This window comes from Nelusetta ayraudi, unplaced genomic scaffold (genome assembly GCF_046127955.1).
Source record: "Nelusetta ayraudi isolate G7.1 ecotype Tasmania unplaced genomic scaffold, CSIRO-AGI_Nayr_v1 ptg000002l, whole genome shotgun sequence".
NCBI lineage: Eukaryota > Metazoa > Chordata > Actinopteri > Tetraodontiformes > Monacanthidae > Nelusetta > Nelusetta ayraudi.
In genome coordinates, this window is record NW_027466052.1 from 10,155,163 (window position 1) to 10,174,253 (window position 19,091).

At 50.6% G+C, this 19,091-nt stretch overlaps 1 protein-coding gene across 2 annotated transcripts in view; it reads right to left on the bottom strand.

The window, feature by feature from the left end:
• gse1b (Gse1 coiled-coil protein b) overlaps positions 1–19,091 on the bottom strand; it is a 157,391-nt gene that overhangs the window by 26,717 nt on the left and 111,583 nt on the right. The window lies entirely within an intron of this gene.

The following is a 19,091-nucleotide window of genomic DNA, read 5'->3' on the forward strand; positions in this document are numbered from 1 at the left end:
GTGAAACGGCTGTCCCTTGTCTTCCCATGTGCATGCATGTGTGTGTGTGTGTGTGTGTGTGTGTGTGTGTGTGTGTGTGTGTGTGTGTGTGTGTGTGTGTGTGTTGAAAGATGATAGTGTGCTGACAGGCCTTCAGTCAGTGGAATCCCTAAATGCCAGAATGGCGAGTGATAGCCCGACTTGCTTGGGCAAACACACACACACACACACACACACACACACACACACACACACACACACACACACACACACACACACACAGGCATGGAACACAGTGTAGATTCAGGCTACTGTGTGTGTGTGTGTGTGTGTGTGTGTGTGTGTGTGTGTGTGTGTGCGTGTGTGTGTGCCTGAGGTATTACCGTGGTGGATATGTGTCAGTATCCTCCCTGAACCAACACTCACACTAAACTTCCAACCAAACACAACAACTTCAGAGACAAAGACTCGCTTACCAAGACAAAAGCTGCTTACTAGCAGCATGTCAATAGCACAATTAGATAAGCAGGAGTTAAATCTGGGTTTACCCCAGAAGCCCAGAGCGCTATAAAAAGATCATGTTTCCTCTTGCGAGTGGAGCAGGGACACTACAAACACACACACACACACACACACACACGCACGCGCACGCGCACGCGCACGCGCACGCAGCAGCAGCAGCAGCAAGTCAGGCATGAGAGAGTGAATAACATTCCCCACACCTCTCCACTTGTCCTGCCTCTAACCTCCCCGCTACCCAGTGCACTCCCAATGAACCCGACGGCACAATTAATAATGGAGTCATCAACAATGACGACTTGTGTGTGTGTGTGAGCGTCACAAACCGCTTCCATTCAGCGGCAGGGGACGGCTGAGGCGACGGGAGACCAGCGTGACTCCTGGTGGAAGTCCTGCTCCGGTTTGTTTCCAGCCGGGTGGAAGCAGACCAGGAGCCGACACGCCGACTAACAGTGAGTCACAGTGGGACTGGTAATCTGGAGGGTTCTGGAGCAGGGAGGGGGTGGGCAAACTTTCTGACTGGGGGGCCACAGTGGGTTCTAAAGTGTGACAGAGGGGAGCCGGAGCAGCGGCAGATGGACGGAGTGTTCAGGTGTTGGATCATGGGATATGTAGCAAAGCTGTGCTGTAATGTCAATTAAAAATGAACAAAATGATAACAACAAAATATGTCTCTGAAGCCCCACGGTGTTCAGCTCTTTATTGAAACAACTTTTAAAACACTGAAAAAATTAATCCACTGCAGCTATTTTACGACTGACTGACTATTAATAGAATTCCTTCAAGTTCGACCGGCCGGATTAAAAAGCTCAACGGGCCGGATTTAGCCCTCAGGCCATAGTTTGCCCACCCCTGGTCTGGAGGGTCTGGCGCTGCCCCCGCTACTGCACCCTCCCAGCTCATGTACACACACACACACACACACACACACACACACACACACACACACACACACACACCCCCGAGTAGCTAGCGTGCGTGGCCGGAGCTCCTTACTGTGCGGGGGGACGGAGCGGCGCCGATCTCCCATGTCTGCAGCTTCATCGCGGCCCAGCAAACACCGGCTGCCGTCGACAGGACACGCACCATCTTCCTCTGCTCTCTCTCTCTCTGCTCGCCCATTTACCTTCTCATTCTCTCTCCTCCCTCCCTCCCTCCCTCCATGCCTGCCTCTCGCGCTGCTGCTGCTCACAAAGACCGTTTAGAGCTTATCTAACAAAGCAACACACCACACACGCTGCCTCCCTCTCTCTCTCTCTCTCTCCCTCTCTCGCTCTGAGCGGAGAAAACAGAAATTCTTAACCTAGCAGCTGCTGAGATGTCACATGACCTCACCGCCCCGTCCCTCCCTCCCTCCCTTCCCCCTTCTCTTCTCAACCTATAATTCCTCAGCCATTTGTAGATAACAGACACAGGCATGCGTGCCCTGCGAAGGCGAGCTGTCAGAGGGGGGAGGGGAGAGAGAGGAAGGAGAGGAGAGGAAGCGCCGTGGTGGTGGAGGAGGAGGGGGGGGGGGACTCAGGCGGCCACCACATCCAGCGCCGTGGCTTGCGGGGGTTGGGGAGGGGGGGTGAGAGTCAGGTTGTGCGTGCGTATGCAGATGGTGGAGAGGAAGGGAGGGAGGGGGAGAGAGACAGAGAGGGAGAGAGAGAGAGAGAGAGGGGTGAACGTGTGAGGCAACCTTCCCTCGAAGAGGAAGAAAGAAAGAAAGAAAGAAAGAGGGAAAGAGAAAGGAAGACGACAAGCCCCGGCCTGTGCTGCAGGCCTGCAGAGAGAGAGAGAGAGAGAGAGAGAGAGAGAGAGAGAGAGAGAGAGAGAGAGAGAGACTTTGTAACGGGAAAAAAATTGTCTCCATTACAGTCGATTTATTTGTATCGAGTCGTCGCTTTGACAAGTGAGCGTGTTTTTCTAGAAACAGAAAAGGAAATAAAAAAAAAAAAGCGACTGCATCCGAAACTGAACCAGGACGGTTAAAAATAGGGGGGGGGGGGGGGGGAATCACGTAAACCAAACGTGAAAGCAACCAAACCAAAAATGAAAATCACACCGCATGAACACGATGCTGCGTAATTACACAGCAGTGTGACAGGCGCCTCGGATGGAGGCAGCGCGGCGGCGGCGACTCGCTGTCAGGGTGGAGGCCGAGCGCCGCCGCAGTGTGAAGGAGCCACTTCCTCCATCCTTTCCAACGAAACGGCAAGCGTGAGTGCTGCGTCCGGGGGAGGTGAGAGGGAGGGAGAGAGAGGGAGAACGAGAGAGAGAGACCGAGGGGCAGCGCTCTGGGGGCCAAAGCCACGAGGGGCCGAGCAGCGAGCCAGGAGTCACCTCCTGCCTGTCACGCCTCCTTTTCTGTTCCTCAGGTCGCTGTGTGAGTCCACCCCCACCGCCACCCCCCCGCCCCCCAAAAAAACACACACAAACACACACACACACACACACACACACACCACCCCCCGAGGACGCACACGTGTGCCAAAATCCTCCTCGTTTAGCCCCCCCCCTTCCCCACCCCTCACCCCCCTCCTCTCCATTACAGCCCCGCTGTCGTCCTTGAACACAAAAGTCTGCCTCCTGGAAATGGATTAGAGCCCCGTGGCTGGCTGAGGGGACGACAGCGCGACAGGGAGTTCAGGCTGCTGCCACCGCCAACACCACCGACTCAACGACAACAACAAAGTCAGCACTCGGTTGTACAAAGGTGCCGAGCGAACAACCAACCCACTGGAGTCTGGACCTTGCAGGCTCAAAGTGTCACATTGGCAGGTGTCTATTTGATTGACACACACCGAGCAGAACAGTGTTGCGACTTGATTCACTGATAATAAGAAATTGCATTCACATAAAGACCCACTTGTGAGCAACAATGCTACATTAGCTCAAAGCTACGGCGGCTGAGAAAAACCATGGATCAAAACATTTGGGGATTTATTATAGAAGCTATGACACACACACACACACAGACACACAAACACAAACACAAACACACACACACACACACACACACACACACACACAGCGCTTTTAAATTCACCATGCTAGTGTTGCTGTGCTCAGAGAAGCCGTAGACACGCTGATCGCACATATTAGTCAAGCATGTTGTAAAATTAGGGAAAGATTCATGTTTAGGTGACCACAGAAGAAGAAGTCAGTCCAAAATAAACCTGTGTTCAAAAGTAATAAAAACAGAATTCCACGGGAGACTGAATGGACAAACGTTTCTACTGTGTTTTCAGCTTTCAACCTCAGAACGGTGAAAACGGCCACCGCTTCAAAGGCATTAAGGGCACGAGAAGTTCAGAACCAGTGACGACATTGCTGTGGTGCAAACGATCCAGCAGGAGACGCCACCATATTTGTACTTCTTCAGAAGAGACAGAGAGGAAGGGAGAGTGGGGGGGGAGTGACGGCGGTCTTATCGCGGTGAGCGCCTCGGCGATGAGATGGATGCAGCGCACGATGAGCAAGTAATGTTTCATGACTTTCCAGATGAGTGAATCCGTTTCTTTCCATCCGCATCACTCGAGACGCGAGTCAAGACAATCGGCGGCGTCGACTTCTCACAAACGTCCAGCAGATGGCATTGCCTCACAGTAAAACAGAGGGGAGCGAGTGGCGCGCTGCTTTCAAAGGAAACCTTCAGCGGTATCTGGGCTGGTGGTTCCGAGGGAGCGATCAGAACCTCAATGCAAAACGAAACCTTCCCTCCGTAGCTGGCATCCAACTGTTTCATTGACGCAACAACACGGCTCGACACAAACACAGCACAGGGGTTACATGGGCTGCCTGTGACACAGCCAGCTTCCTGATGCAATTAACCCCGTGGAGGCTGTTATACCCTGAGGGGAAAGAAAACAAAGCCTGGGAAAAAAAAAAAAGGAATGCAGAACACGGCAAACCATATACAAACACGATGGCGACCAGGCCCAAATACAAACACGCACGCACGCACACTCACACAGACCAGATTGACTGCTAACTGGTGTACAGTTTTAACACCTCGGAGTAAAGCTGATCAGTAACTCCCTTAGTCAAGAAAACACATTGACATGCACGGCTCCACCCTTTTGCTAGTTGGAATGCAGATTACTTTCTCTCTCTCTCTCTCTCACACACACACACACACACACACACACACACACACACACACACACACACACACACACACACACACACACACACACACACACACACACACACACACACACACAGTAAATCCTCTTGGCTCCTGTGTGCCTCAGCCAGAGGGGAGATAATGCAGTGGCAGCTTTAGTGAATGGTTAATCTTTAACCAGGAAGGGATTTGCCTATCAGCTCCTTAAAACTAGCCAACTGCTGCTGCTGCTGCTGCTCCTTCGGCCCGATCAAGCCACAAAGCTGGTTCAATCCAGGCTGGGGCACAGTACGCAGTGTAAACTGGACCCCTTCTATCTGATTTTCCTGCAGCACAAACGTGGGGAGGAGGCGCCGCGTTTGGCCTTCCGCGAGAAAGGCCTCGTTAGCAGCGGAGCCGCACGCCGCCATCGATAAACCGGCCAATAAGATGCCATCAAGCTGCGCGGCCTTTCCTAACGCGTGCGGTCGGAGACCAAAGTGCTGCTGACCTCTGGCTCGGCTCGGCTCGGAATACCTCGGCAGTTGGGAGGTTTCGCTAGACTCCTACGTAGCAGTTCCTCCTCTCCTCTCCTCTCCTCTCCTCTCCTCTCCTCTCCTCTCCTCTCCAGCAAAGAGCGCTCGCTGCTAATCTTCCCTCCGCTGTGCTATCAGAGTTGTGTTTGCTGACACAAAACAAACATTTGCAGCTACTTGACATGGAACCGTCTTCAACTGCAATCTAGCAGGGTGCTCCAGCCGATGAGGAGCAAAGTTAAACGTATAAGCATTCCGAACACCCAGGGGGATTCATTGAAGGTGGCCGACACGGTTTATCTCAAGTCCTCCGCCGCACTGTGCGCGCATTGATTTGTGCGGCGACTGAACCAGAGAAACGATCGACGCGCTTTCCAAAATTAGCGGCCGAGCTCGTCGAGGCCGAGAGTGCGACATCACTTACGGAGATCACAAACACGAGATCAAGTGCGAACACGCTGGCAAAGATTCAGGATTGAAGCTTGAAAGAGGAACATTAAACATTGGGGGACGGGGGGACGGGAACGACTCTGACAAAGCACACTGACACAGGAGGGGTAATCAGATCAGTGCGTGATTAGCTTAAGGAGCGGCTGGCCGACAGGATGGCTGGCTGAAACGCAAGCAAAGCATCAACGATGATAAAAGCAAACATGTAAAACAGGATCTTCGGTAAGCGCAGAAGAAACTCGGAGTTGGAGGGAGCCCTGCAGGACGACAGCCCGTCCAACGGATGAAGTGACACCAGGAAACAACTCTGCAGCAACGTCACCGCTTAGTTGCGTTCGTAATAAACACGGCAGGCGCTGTGAACCTGCTTTCGGTTTTTCTCGCCTTTTGGAACTGCGGCTGAAGAACAAAGGATGCGCTTCATGTCGGCTAGGCTGCAGCTCCGGCAGACAGAGGCGGTGGCGCTGTTGAGGGCAGGCCAGCGGTGGCAGCGCGGCTGTAAACGCTGCTCAACACAAAGGACTCGGCCTAACCTGCGCAAATAAATTTGTGCCACGATCGCCTGCTTGAACACACACAAACCAACAAAGACGCACACACACACACACACACACACGCACACGCGCACACGCGCACACACGCACGCAGTGCACGAGAACAGGATAAACCTGCTCTGGTAGTTCCAGGTTTGTTTGACTTCTAAGATGAGATGTCAGAGCAATCTATCCTCAGGCACAATAGAAAGGATATCTGTGTGTGTGTGTGTGTGTGTGTGTGTGTGTGTGTGTGTGTGTGTGTGTGTGTGTGTGTGTGTGTGTGAATGCGTCCTTTCTTCTACTCTGTACCCAAAAGAAAAAGCCATATCAGAGACTTCCTGAAACAGCAGCACTACAGCTGCAGTGTAGAGCAAAATCAAAGGCGACAATTTCACTGTAGAGTAATAGGGAGCAGGGAAGAAAGAGGAGGAAGGAAAGAAAGAGACAAGAGGCACCAGGACGCAGAATAAAAAGAGCGTAGAGTGACTGTAAGGAAGTGATAGAAAAGAGCGAGAAGAGAGGGGGAGAGAGAGAGATAGAAAGAGATAGGCAGAGAGAGTGAGAGAGAGAGAGAGAGAACGAGAGCATTGCTGATGCCTGAGCTGTCATTATACAGCAGGCTTCCATTATGGAGCTACAGCCGAGAACAGAGTACATCTCCTTCTGACCTGGCTGACTGTCATCACCTTGGACACACACACACACACACACACACACACACACACACACACACACACACACACACACACACACACACACACACACACACACACACACACACACACAGCAAAGAGAGCAGCCCTCCTGTCTCTATGCCCTGTTTAAAAAGATGATGATGATGATGATGATGACGTGTGTGTGTGTGTGTGTGTGCATGCTCACGCGGGCACGTGCACACAAACACACCTTATTATTCATCCCTCACCTCCTACTTCTCTTCCTCTCCTCTCCTCTCCTCGGCTCGCTCCGCACCCGCACCACCCTCCACACCTCCACTCTCCACACCTCCACCCACCCAAACAGCCTGCCAGCAGCTTGCAACAAAAACACAGATTTCAAAAGACCAGCCGGCATCTCTCTCCCTCACTTCACCTTCTTCTCTTTTATTCCCCACCGTGCGCACGTGCACACACGCACACACACACACACAGCCACACAGAAACAGGATGTGTCTGGAGGGAAGGCACGAGCCGAGATGATTTTCTCTCCTCTCCCCGTCCCTGCATCCGACTTAGCGCCACCCCGGCAGCGCCATTTCCTCTGTCTGTTAATTACACGGAGGCTGCGGTGATGGTGGGGTGGGGGGGTTGCTGAGGTCTGTGCGCGGGTGCGTGCGTGTGTCGTGCGCGGTGACACACGGGGAGTGTGCGCAGCAGGCCTGTGTTCTGGGAGACAACACTGGCGTGGGTGTGCGTGACGGAACAGTCTGGTTACGCTTCGCGACGCTGCTTAGAAAGCGTGAGAACGCACGATCCCTAGTCACGCGTGCGGCCGCCATCGTGTATAGGGAGAGAGGGAGAGAGAGGGGGAGAGAGAGAGAGAGAGAGAGAGAGAGAGAGAGAACACACACACACACACACACACACACACACACACACACACACACACACCACACACACACACACACACACACACACACACACACACACACACACACACACACACACACACACACAAGCCTTCTGTCTGTGCCTCTTTGTGGTCCACGTACGCAGGAGTCAAGCTGCTGTCTGTGTGGCTCTGTACTCTGATTTCTCACACACACACACAGACACACACACACACACACACCTCTGCTCCTCCAGGGTTAGCGTCAGCCCCAGCCCAGCTGTTAGACACAGGGGGGAGGGGCTGGAGGTGGGGGGGGGGGGGAGGTAGGGGGGGGGGGATCTGCTGTGACTCACAGGCGTCGCCGCCGCCGTCATCGCGACCATCGGCTCGTGCCAACGCTCGCTTTTAATCAAGCTCACCTGCTGGGGGGCGGGGGTGGGGGTGGGGGGGTTCTTCTGACAGATGTTTCAGACACACTCAAGTCAGAACCCCGCCCCTCCCCTCCCCCCGCCCCCCCGGGCAAAGAGAGAGTGTGTGCACAGAGACAACTGGGGGGTTGGGGGATGCTGGACTGCACCTGTGACTCTCCTGCAGCTCTGCTCCTGCAGGCCGACCAAGCGACCTGGAACCTGGAGGAGAATTTCTACTGTTCCTCCGTCAGCAGCAGCACATCTCACTGCTATTATTATATTGCATTATTATTATTATTGTTGCAAATTTCCCCACTGTGGGATCAATAAACGTGTTTTTCTTCTTCATTATTATTAGCAGCCGTCATTTCTGGACCTGCTTCCGTCGTCATCAGCCTCCCCGCTCTGGTCACCCCCTCTTCACCTCTCTCTCTCTCTCTCTCTCTCTCTCTCTCTCTCTCTCTCTCTCTCTCTCTCTCTCTCTCTCTCTCTCTCTCTCTGCAATGCACTCGGCTTGGCTGCGGTTGCCTGATTAGCACTCCAAGGGCCCTCCGCCCCCCCCCCCCCCCCCCCGAGCAGCTCCACCGCACAAACACACGCGTGCTCGCGCTCGCGCGCACGCCAGCGTCCACAGCACTCACTCACGGCGGGGTCGGCCCTGTTGTAATCTTTTAATTGGTGTGTGTTCCTGTTTGTACGTGTGTGTGACTGTGAGTGTGTGTGTGAGTGTGTCTGTGTCTGATTATGCGGAGGTTGCGCGGCCCGATGAGTGAACCTCTCGCTCCTCTAAACAAGCAGGAGACGACGCGCCCCGTGCAAGGCTGCAACATCTCCGGGGGGAAACCACAAGTTTAAGTCATAGTCTCGCTCGTCTGACTCCTCACAAAAGTGTTGTTGTTCGGCAAAGAGTCCGGGGGATCAAACCCGATTGTGTGCAACGCGCTTGTGTTTGTGAATAATCACACAGTTAAAGGGAAAAAAAAAGAAAAAAAAAAGAGTAAGTCAAATTGTTGGCAAGGCTGGCTTCCCCTGCCCACGGAATGCTTGCAACCGTCTAAGATCAGACCCAAAATGAACAAACAAGGCTTTTTCCCCTTTTTTTTTTTTCAAAGACCGTGCACTCTGATTCTCATGCTCCTCAGCGTCTGCAGCAGACGACGGAATCAAGTTTAATACGGAATGTGCACTTTGACGGGGCCAGAACTTTTAACGCTTTCGCACAAGCGGAGGTTTTGGCGCTACGGTGAAAAGGAAGTCGACGGCAACTGACTCTGAGTCATAAGCACTGTTTTTTTTTTAAAGCACATTAACAATGCAGCGCTCCAGAGAGCAGCATCAGGTTGAACAGCTTTGATCGGGTTGGCAGGTCCGCCGCTTCTCGTTTCACACAAGGCAGGACAAACTAGGTAAGTGTGGGACGAAGATGATCTGAACAAAAAAAAAACACAAAGCGCATTTCATCAATAAACGCTGAATTTTAGCTTCAAAGGCCAAAACTGGCACGGAAGCTTTAATGAAAGAACAAAAGAACAAAACGTGACCCATGTGAAAGTTATGCAAAGACTTCTCTGTGCAATGATACCATCTATTGGAGAAGTACTGGCACCTTCTGACAGTAAGTCACATCGCATAACAGGAAATGCAGAGGGCTGATGTCAAACAAAGATACATAAAAAAAAAAAAAAGGAAGATGGAATCTTCAAATCAAGCGCAAAGACACCATTGCATAAAAAACACAGTGCAGGTGTTGTGTACGAACGCGTTCAGCTACAAAGCAACAAAGGCCAGACCACAACCCCCCTCCCTCCCCCAACCGGCGTCGCTTTTACAGCCACTGACCTCGCAAGCAAAGGCTTGTGTACAAAGCGGCCAGAAAAAGTGATACAACCAATATGAGTGTCAGCTGATGTGGCAGACATCACGGGCAGAGAGCAACGAAGGGGGGTGGGGGGGACGAACGGAGCAAGGAAAACACACACACACACACACACACACACACACACACACACACACAGGAGAACGATAAGAAGAAGCGGGACAGACAGACAGACAGACAGGCAGACAGACAGGAAGACTGATGGTGGTGTGATAGTCGTAGGAAAAAGAAGAAAGGGACTTTGTTAAAGAGTGGAGCTGTTCGCACAATGCTGGGTCATTCTGAGAGAGAACACAAAGACGAGATACACACACAGGAGACATACACACATATAAATGCCTGAGAGGGAAAAAGCACAATTTGGTGGGGCAATAGTCAAGTATGGTCAGTGGTGAGTGTGAGTGTCTACAATCCGCTTATCTACTCCTCTCATGTTGCTTGTGTTGTGTTTGTTTGGCCGCTGCTTATCGGGCTTTGTGCCCAGCAGCGAGCATCAGCTCCACAAACATTCACACTCAAAGCACTCGCCGCACATACACAGCAACAATCTCAAGATATCCGAGAGTTTTTTTTTTTAGTTTTTTTTGGTGGGCGACCGTGGCCAGGGTGGCCCTTTCTTGAAACGTGTGATTGAAAATATTTGCTTGTTTTCTTCTCTGCCCGCTTCCCCCCTTGGAGAACTTAATCCAGCCGGAAGATTGAGAATACAAACAGAGTTAACATTGTGGAAAAGGTTTCTGGTAATTTCTCCGCTGCTGAGAGCCGCTCTCTAAATGAAATTGCAGTGGATATGGAGGCAGCGTGTGTCTAATGCGGTTCAGAGAATGGGTCTCGAGGCATGGGATTCACAAGCGCAGGGAGGGAGAGAGCGAGGGAGCAGCATGACTCTGCCTAACTCGACCGGCATGCATTGTGATTCACTTAAGTGGCGCACGAGCACAAAAACGGCAAGTTTGGCAAATATGGAAAAAAAACAAAACCACACGATCGAGCCAAAGGGCTTGAGGAAATCAACGATACAAAAACGAGAAAGAAAAAAAAACCCACGAGTGTAGGAAGAAGAAAGGTGTTGAATCTGAGACGGAGAAACTACAACTGCGCTTTCGTCAGCCTGTGTGCATCTTAAAGGGCATTAGCAGTAATTATCGTAATCCCTCGGGGACAAGTAGGCACCTCTGGTGAGCAGGAACCTGTTAGCATTTGCTCGTCACACCCGGACCTAAACACCACTGATCGGGGGGGGGGGCAATTAAAAACAGGCGTGTATCCGGAAAGCGTTCACAAACACAACCACAAGCCATCACCAACAAGCTTTTTGCCGCAGGCTTTGATCCATTCACTGTTGCTCCTACATATTTGAATAAGATCTAACAACAGATGAGTTTACTGGCTGCTCCGCCTCTGCAACGACAAGGAGTGAGCGTGCACCAGTGGCAGCGAGCAGCACACAAATGCTAGAAAAAACAACAACTAATTAATACAATCTTTGTGTTACTGGAGGTAGTGGTAGTTCCAGTGCTGACAGTGTGCAGAGTAAACATCAGTCTAATATGTGCACAGTTTAAACACAATGAGAAGAAAATTAGAAACACCAGTTTTTGTCTTCTCAGCACAAGTATTTAGTTTATGTATATGTGTAAATTTGCCTGAGCACACACCTGACACACACACACACACACACACACACACACACACACACACACACACACACACACACACACACACACACACACACACACGACGAGCAGCTAGCGCAGGGCTAAAGCCAGAACGTGACTGGGTGCAGGAGGGAAAGTCTCGAAGAGGAGGTGAACGTTTGATGTGAGCAGACTTGAGGAGCGCGATGAGCACGCTGACGGTGACCTAATCAAACCCTCTAAAATAAAGTCACAGAACAACAGGAAGTGGCTGGTTTCAGGTTATCTGCATCACACCTTCCTCCTCTGGCAAGCCGCGACTCCGTGTGCGTGTCCGCCGACCCTCCTGTATCTCCTCGCTGTTGGCGTTAAATACTTTATGACCCGTTTGTTCGACTGCCTCGGCTGCTCATCGCGCGCTGGCGGTCCGCTTGACGCCGCTGTTTCAACACCCGGTGGGGGGGCGGGCGACCGGACACATGCAACTGCTCGCAAACAAAAGACCCTGCACAGAGGAGTATTTAGCTGCGCTAATTTCAGCTGCTGTACTTAACTGCTTATCACTTTGCTCTTGTTGTTTATATTTTGCTTTTAAGTTTTTGATTAATTTTTTTTAATACTTATTAATGCCTCTAAAACCAAAACCGAGAGCTATTTTTGAATAGTTATTAGGATTTTTTTGAATTAGCATGACTATCAGAGGTGAGCTGGTATTCAAGTTCCTTGAATCCTTGAGCAGAGGACGGGAGGCAGGTGAGGCTGAAAGAGTGAAGGTCTGATTAGGGGCTGGGCGACTTGTCGGCGAGGGCAACATTTAATTTGAGGCCACTACAGCGCTTACCGTCCTGTCAGCGTCCAACATTTCCACAGCACCTCAGGACGCCGCCACCGCCGCAGCAGCAGCAGCAGCAGCGCTAGTCAAATCCAAAGCCTCGCCCGCAGAAACACACGCAGCCTATTCTCTCTAACAAGAAACTATGTAAACGGCATGCAAAGGGCCCTTGGACAGTCCTGGCCCATTGCTCGCTATCGGCGGGGGCCTGTTGATAAGGAAATGCAAAGTGGGTCACCTTTAACTCCGGGCTCCTTGTGTAAACAGTGCGGGCGAGATGCTCGGGACTCTCCTAATCACTCTCTAAACAGAGCCAGGTGCTGTTGCCACAGACAAACTGTCACCAACACTCGGCTCGACACAGCTGCCGTCTAGCCCCCCCACCACCACCCCGACACCCCCCCAGACGCTCGCAGCACTGCAGGCTGCCGCAAACAGCACGGCGACACATGGAAAAACAAGCCAACAGACACTGTTCAGACGCCGTCGTGTTGTCCTGTGCACTGCACAGGAGATGACAGATGACAGTAGAAGTTTTTTTTTCCTTACCTGATACGAGATCTGCATAAGCAATCTGACATTCTTGTGCAGATCAGACATATGTCAAGTCAAAGAAAGATAAATACACCCTGAATAAGGCTTAACGCCCGGGGACACTCGGCTTGGTTCGATGCTTTGGTTTACTTTCCATTTTAAAATGGAAAGTAAAGTAATAATATATATATATATATATATATATATATATATATATATATATATGTTTGTTTGTTTTTTAGCATTTGTGTGCGATCTGAGCAAATTCTTCACATGCGCGTGCGTCAAAACTAAATCACATTGACGTCCGGCGCGATCATTAAAGTTTATTACATGTTAGCGTTAAGATCATAAAGTTACGACCGAGTAATTAAAGAGGGCTGGCCAAGCGCGAAGACATCACAGCCAGATGAGACCGGCGGACGGGACGGCCCTCATCACGATCACTCATTTACTGGCGTGAGACACAAGACACAAGAAAATGTTTGCGCACGCTGTAAGAAGACAGTACGTGCAAACATTTGTGCTGTGCAATTACACCGACCTCTATGATTTCACTCCCCAGCCTAACTGACATGTTTCAACAACAGTGGCTCGGGTCAACAGAAACGCCTCGTCAAGGTGGAAGAGAGCGGCGCTTCATCAGCATAAATCAACAATCGTTACGACAACAACGCGGGAACGCCGCTTTTGACTCCACCGCAGCACTGGTTGTGAGCGTTTTGAATGAGCATGAAAATATCTATCGGAACAAATATTGGTGAGATAGCAGCTAAAGCACCGCTGGATCAGTCATGGAACTGTTGTCCGATTACACACAAGTAATGAAGTCGTCATTAGGAATTTGCAAAACAGACACACTCGCCACATTTATACTAAACCAACGAAACCCATCCCACTTGTTTCAAGAAGGCAAATACTTCCTATAGTCATGTTGCACCAAAGAACCTTGTTACGTTCTCCTCTGGCTAGACCGACTTGTAAGCATGACAAGAGCGTGATTACATCTGTCAAAAGACGGCTGATGTGCCATAATTGTGGCGAGCGGGACAGCAGCCAGAAAGGGTAGGGGGGGGGGGGGGGGCGGAAGGTTCCAGCTACGGCAACTGTTCAAGACACCAGGATGAAAGTGCTTGGAGAAGAAGCGAGTCCACCCTGCGCTCCCAGCGATGGTTGACCTTATGGGCGGCTGCTAAAAACACATAACGAGGCTCCTCTTGGCTGCAGATAAACTGCAGCAGCAGCAGCAGCAGCAGTTCGGGGAAGCCTGTTGCTTCACGGCTGTCTGCAGACCGCGTTTAAAAACCCGAGGTGTGTGTGTGTGTGTGTGTGTGTGTGTGTGTGTGTGTGTGTGTGTGTGTGTCCACAGAGGCAGCTGTTGTACGCGCCTGCAGTTCAAGAGGAGTGAAGGAGCGCGTGGGAAGTGATTCAACACGGTCCACCTGCCACGTACGCGCGCGCGTGCACGCGCACGCCCGCCCGTCCGTCCGTTTAAACAAACACAAGAGGAGAGGGGGGTCAGATCGTTCACCCGGGGGAGCAGAGAATGCTTAGCGTGTGTCAGCATCCGCGCGCGCGCGCGCACACACACACACACACACACACACACACACACACACACACACACACACACACACACACACACACAAAATGCTAACAGCGCAGCAGCACTTATCCGGTGGCTCCTGTGCAAAAGCCTCGGCAATGGCACGACCGGGAGACCGAAGCTGATAACATAGTTTCATCTTAGAAAAGCGAGTGCGCAAAGTGGCTAAGCGCAAAAACAAACAAACAAACAAAAAAACCCCACCTCCTCCGGCGGGCTGCACTTCACATAATGATAACAGCAGTAGCAGCAGCAGCTAGCGCACCGGTAGCAACGTTACCAGAAGTTAATTTGTGGATGAGGAGGTGGCGGTTGTGGGGTCTCCCGCTCTTAACCTCCTCCAGGGCTAATCAGTATCTCCGGGCTAGTCGCTACTGTTTGGTGAGAAAGGAGGGGAAAACAACACCGCACAACTCGCCAACAGCGAGCGAAGAGCCGCGCAGCGCTGACCGCGGCACCCGCACGCCACTCGAGTCTTTCTCTCTCCGCCTCGCTGAATCTTCCTCCATTTACCAGGCAACACACAAAAGCACGCGCCCATGCCCGCGTGCGCTCAACCGGGGTCCGACCGACCTTCGAAATTGTGAGAGAGAGAGAAAAAAAGAAAAAGAAAAGAGAACGCCACTACCATTCGTTTCCTCGATATCGCCATGACTTCCTCAACAGGAAAAACCCCCGATACCGTGTGCTCGCTCCCTCGCGCGCTCGTTTCCACCCGGCAGCCCACCAGCTCCGAAAAAAAAAAAAAAAATGATGATGATGATGATGATGATGATAAAGAAGAGAATCCCAGACAATCACTCACCGCAAAACAAGTCAACGCCAAGTGTTGTGGGAAATGAACGAGCGTTCTCCTTCCGTCCGTCAGCGGCTCAAGCGTGTATCCACCATCCCTCCGTCGACGACAGAGACGCTCTACTTTGTTTTGTGTGTTTGTTTGTTGTCAGGCAGGAAGCTCCGACGCCGACCGAGGCCACAAGGACGGAGCAGAGAGCCGGCGAGAGGAGGAGGAGAGAGGCGGGCAGGCGGGCGGGCGGCCGGTTGCTCGCAGCCAGCCAGCCGGGCGGGGAGGTGGGGCTTCGTCTTACGGCGGGGGCCGGACGGACGAACAGACAGACAGACAAGGCAGACAAGCCTTCAGGGGGGCGGGGTTTGAGGAGCACCTGCTCCCCCCGTCACGCACAGTCAGGGCCGACCCCCACTAACCCTCCAACCCCCCGCCCCCGCCTGCTGCTAGCCCCACCTCACGGTGTTGGTTGTGAATGACCCTAAAACGCAGCATGGAGGACCACTTCCTTGCTCAGCTCGCACGGCCACAAAATTAATTAGGGACTGAGCCCCAGCGATCAATTCAACATGCTTATGTACATCCAAACATATTGGCAATATGATTTTCCCGATGGCAAATATGCAAGTTGATTGATATGCTGCGAATTTAAAGCAAAGCATATATTAGTTGGCGCGCACACAACGCGTTAATGAAACAGTTCTACTCACTTCCTTCCTCCTTTGTTCTCAGTGGTTTGTTTGCACACACGACACATTCTTGAGCATTATGATTGAAAAACGCAATATGCATTTCCCAGAGTTAAACCCGTTCCATTACCAACACATCGGTAGTTGGCACTTTATAATTACAGGGTATATGGCGTCAAACAATGGGCATTTGATTATTGTTTTTGCGATATTGCACGATCGTGGGTTGGGGGGAAAAAAAAGTAAAGAGGAAGAGTAGTACCGCCGTATGACCACAAGAGGGCAGTCGACTACCAAAAGCACACGCGAGCCTCCACTGACACCCTCTTCCCCTGTCTGGCTTATCAATGGTTTTACCGTGGATTAGATACCAGCGACTGCACAGGCTGTAAAATCAAAGCCACACTTGTAAGCGGTAAAGACAGGGCGTCCTCCAAAAGCCAAGGATGAACACAGGGATTAGGCAGGTGATGGCTGTGGAGAGAGTGGAATGAGGCCCCCCTCACATTGTGCTGGAAATTGCTAATTGCAGTGGCGCACTGGCTCAAATGCAAGTCTAATTACGTATTGTGTGTCTCTTGCTCGAGCACTCTTTCCCTCCAGGGGGGGAGAAACATACACACGGACACACACACAATCACACACGTACATACATGCATTATCTGCATTCTCACTGTTGAATGTTCAGCATAGCCTGTAAATGTAAATGTGTGTGCGTTTGCGGAGAGCTTTGTGTGTTTTGTCTCTCAGGTGAATGATACAGAATGATTTGGCCGCATAAAGCACTTTCAAAAAAAATAAATAACAGCGTGTGGAAAAGTATAGGAATACAGCACAAATGACATGAGTCCTTCATCAGTCACCAGTCTGTACAGACAGTACAGATGTCCAGGCCCCTAGGACAGCCATCGCAAGAGAACCTTGTTCATTTTCATTGGTCATTCATTTATTTTAGTATTAAAGTGACTTACTGATGAATTGTGTGCGCCCAGCGAACTGCTTTCTAATGTTTTAATCACTTAAGAGAATTTAGCCCTCGTAATTTGTTAGAACTGGTCATTGGGGTAATTCATAAAAGAGGAGTCATATTCACAGATGTATTTTAGTCCTAGTTTCCTTTGCAAACTTAAACCTGCATTTGCTCAGAATTTCTTATGGTGAGCCTTTGCCTAACCACCATCTCTCTTCTAACCTACTGCATACTCTTCTGCTATGTAAGGCTGCTGGGATTCCCTCATCTTCACTTGACTTATTTTCTCGACACTAAAAATCCCCAATTCTCATTTCTGAGTGCTGCTTTTCACTCTATCCTTGATCCCAGTATTGATACTTTCTCTTTCCACCCTACTTCTGTTTGTCTCTGCAGCCTTCACTTCACTGTGCAGCACCTCTCCATCTCGCTGCTCCCCCCCAAACCCCCCACTCAGCGGTGGACCTGGCCTTAGGCATCGTTAGCTTAATTTAATAAAAAGGGCTTAAGCTTTTGAGAGGCTTCTGAAGGATCTGACTGCTGTAACATTCATTACAATCTACCGGCCACTGGAGACGCAGCCTCGTTGCAATGCCGAGGAAGAGAGCAAGACTGCGAGTTTGTGAACGTGTGCACGTGTTAGGAAGATTGTAATGAAAAAAAAAAAACAACCTAATTACGATTTTATGGAGTCACGCACCCTGCGAACACAGCTAGCCTGGTAAATCATCATTTTGTTCAGCACTAGTATGACTCTTATTTGTGTATCAACACATCTTGCGCGTGCTTCCGGGCTCACTGGGCCCTGTAGAGAAACACATAGTGGATTAATTGTCCGTCACTCTTAAAGCATGCAGGCTTTTTTTTCCCCCTCCCCCTTGGCACAACAGCTCTTTCACCTCCTCTTTGAGCAGTCCCATTCCTCCCAAAGACAAATAGGAAACTAAGCCACCCCCTGCCTCGCCTCCATTATGTGGTCCACAAGTGGCAGCGCTTTTAGCCTTTTCCATACGGAGTGGGAGACACACTCACAGAGGATGGGTCACTAAGGACTGCAACCCCTTTTGGGGCATCCTGTCGGGGCCCCCTCTTAATTTATCGGACCCTCTTTCCATCACCTGCACAAAACTGAGGCAAGGACAAAATGTTGTGGAAAATCAATAGGCTTTTTATTAGCCTGTGTATGTTCTAGCTCACTTGTGTGTGCGTATATGAGAAAAAGAGGAGAGGGAGCGGGGGAGAGGGGGGGCGGGAAAGGGGGGGGTAGAGGCCTGGAGGGCATATGTTATACCTCTGGGCTGCCTGTCCTACGTTTTTTTCATCAGCAGGTAATTAGTTAAAGGGATAGGGGTAATTAACATGTAGATCAGTTGCCACACAGAAGAGTGACAGGTTAAGCAAGAACTAGACAAGGGCAGGACCAAGGAAGCCTAGCAATTATCATTCTCTGTACTTATTTACTTTGCAAACTGACTGCCTGTCTTTCTGCGTGGCTGTGACTCCCACTGTGCTCATAAACGTGTCGGCATATAGTAGCGTTCACAATGTTGAAAGGGAGGAATATCTTTTAAATCTGTTTGATTTCTTGTAGTTTTTATGTAGCCAACATTTTTGATTTACTTATAGTTTTGTATGTTCTGATTTTATTTTTTAACTGCTCTTTAAAGTGTCTTTGAATTTTCTGAAAAGCGCTATACATTAAATGTATTATTGTTCTTTCAGTGGTGGAGCAAGAGCAACGGTCAATTTTTGTTCCCTCCTTTGCTTCATTTAAGCTCAGTAAAATGTGTGGGCTGTCATCTGTGATTTGCATTACACAGTGCATTGTTTTCCACACCTGATCCCATGAATATCACACAATAAAATACTGTACTTCAATTTTAAAATGGACATGGGTTTAGCAGGTTTAAAACGTAGACCACCCTACCAGTGCCCAGTTTCTTGCAGCTAATCCAGTCATGGTTTCACACACACACTGCAGACTGCAGACTTCTGTCACACAGCCAATCACAAAAAATACTCCAGCGTGCTACCTGTGAGCCAATGGGAAAGGGGAAAGAGACACTTGCTGCCCCGTGCCCCCCCCCGC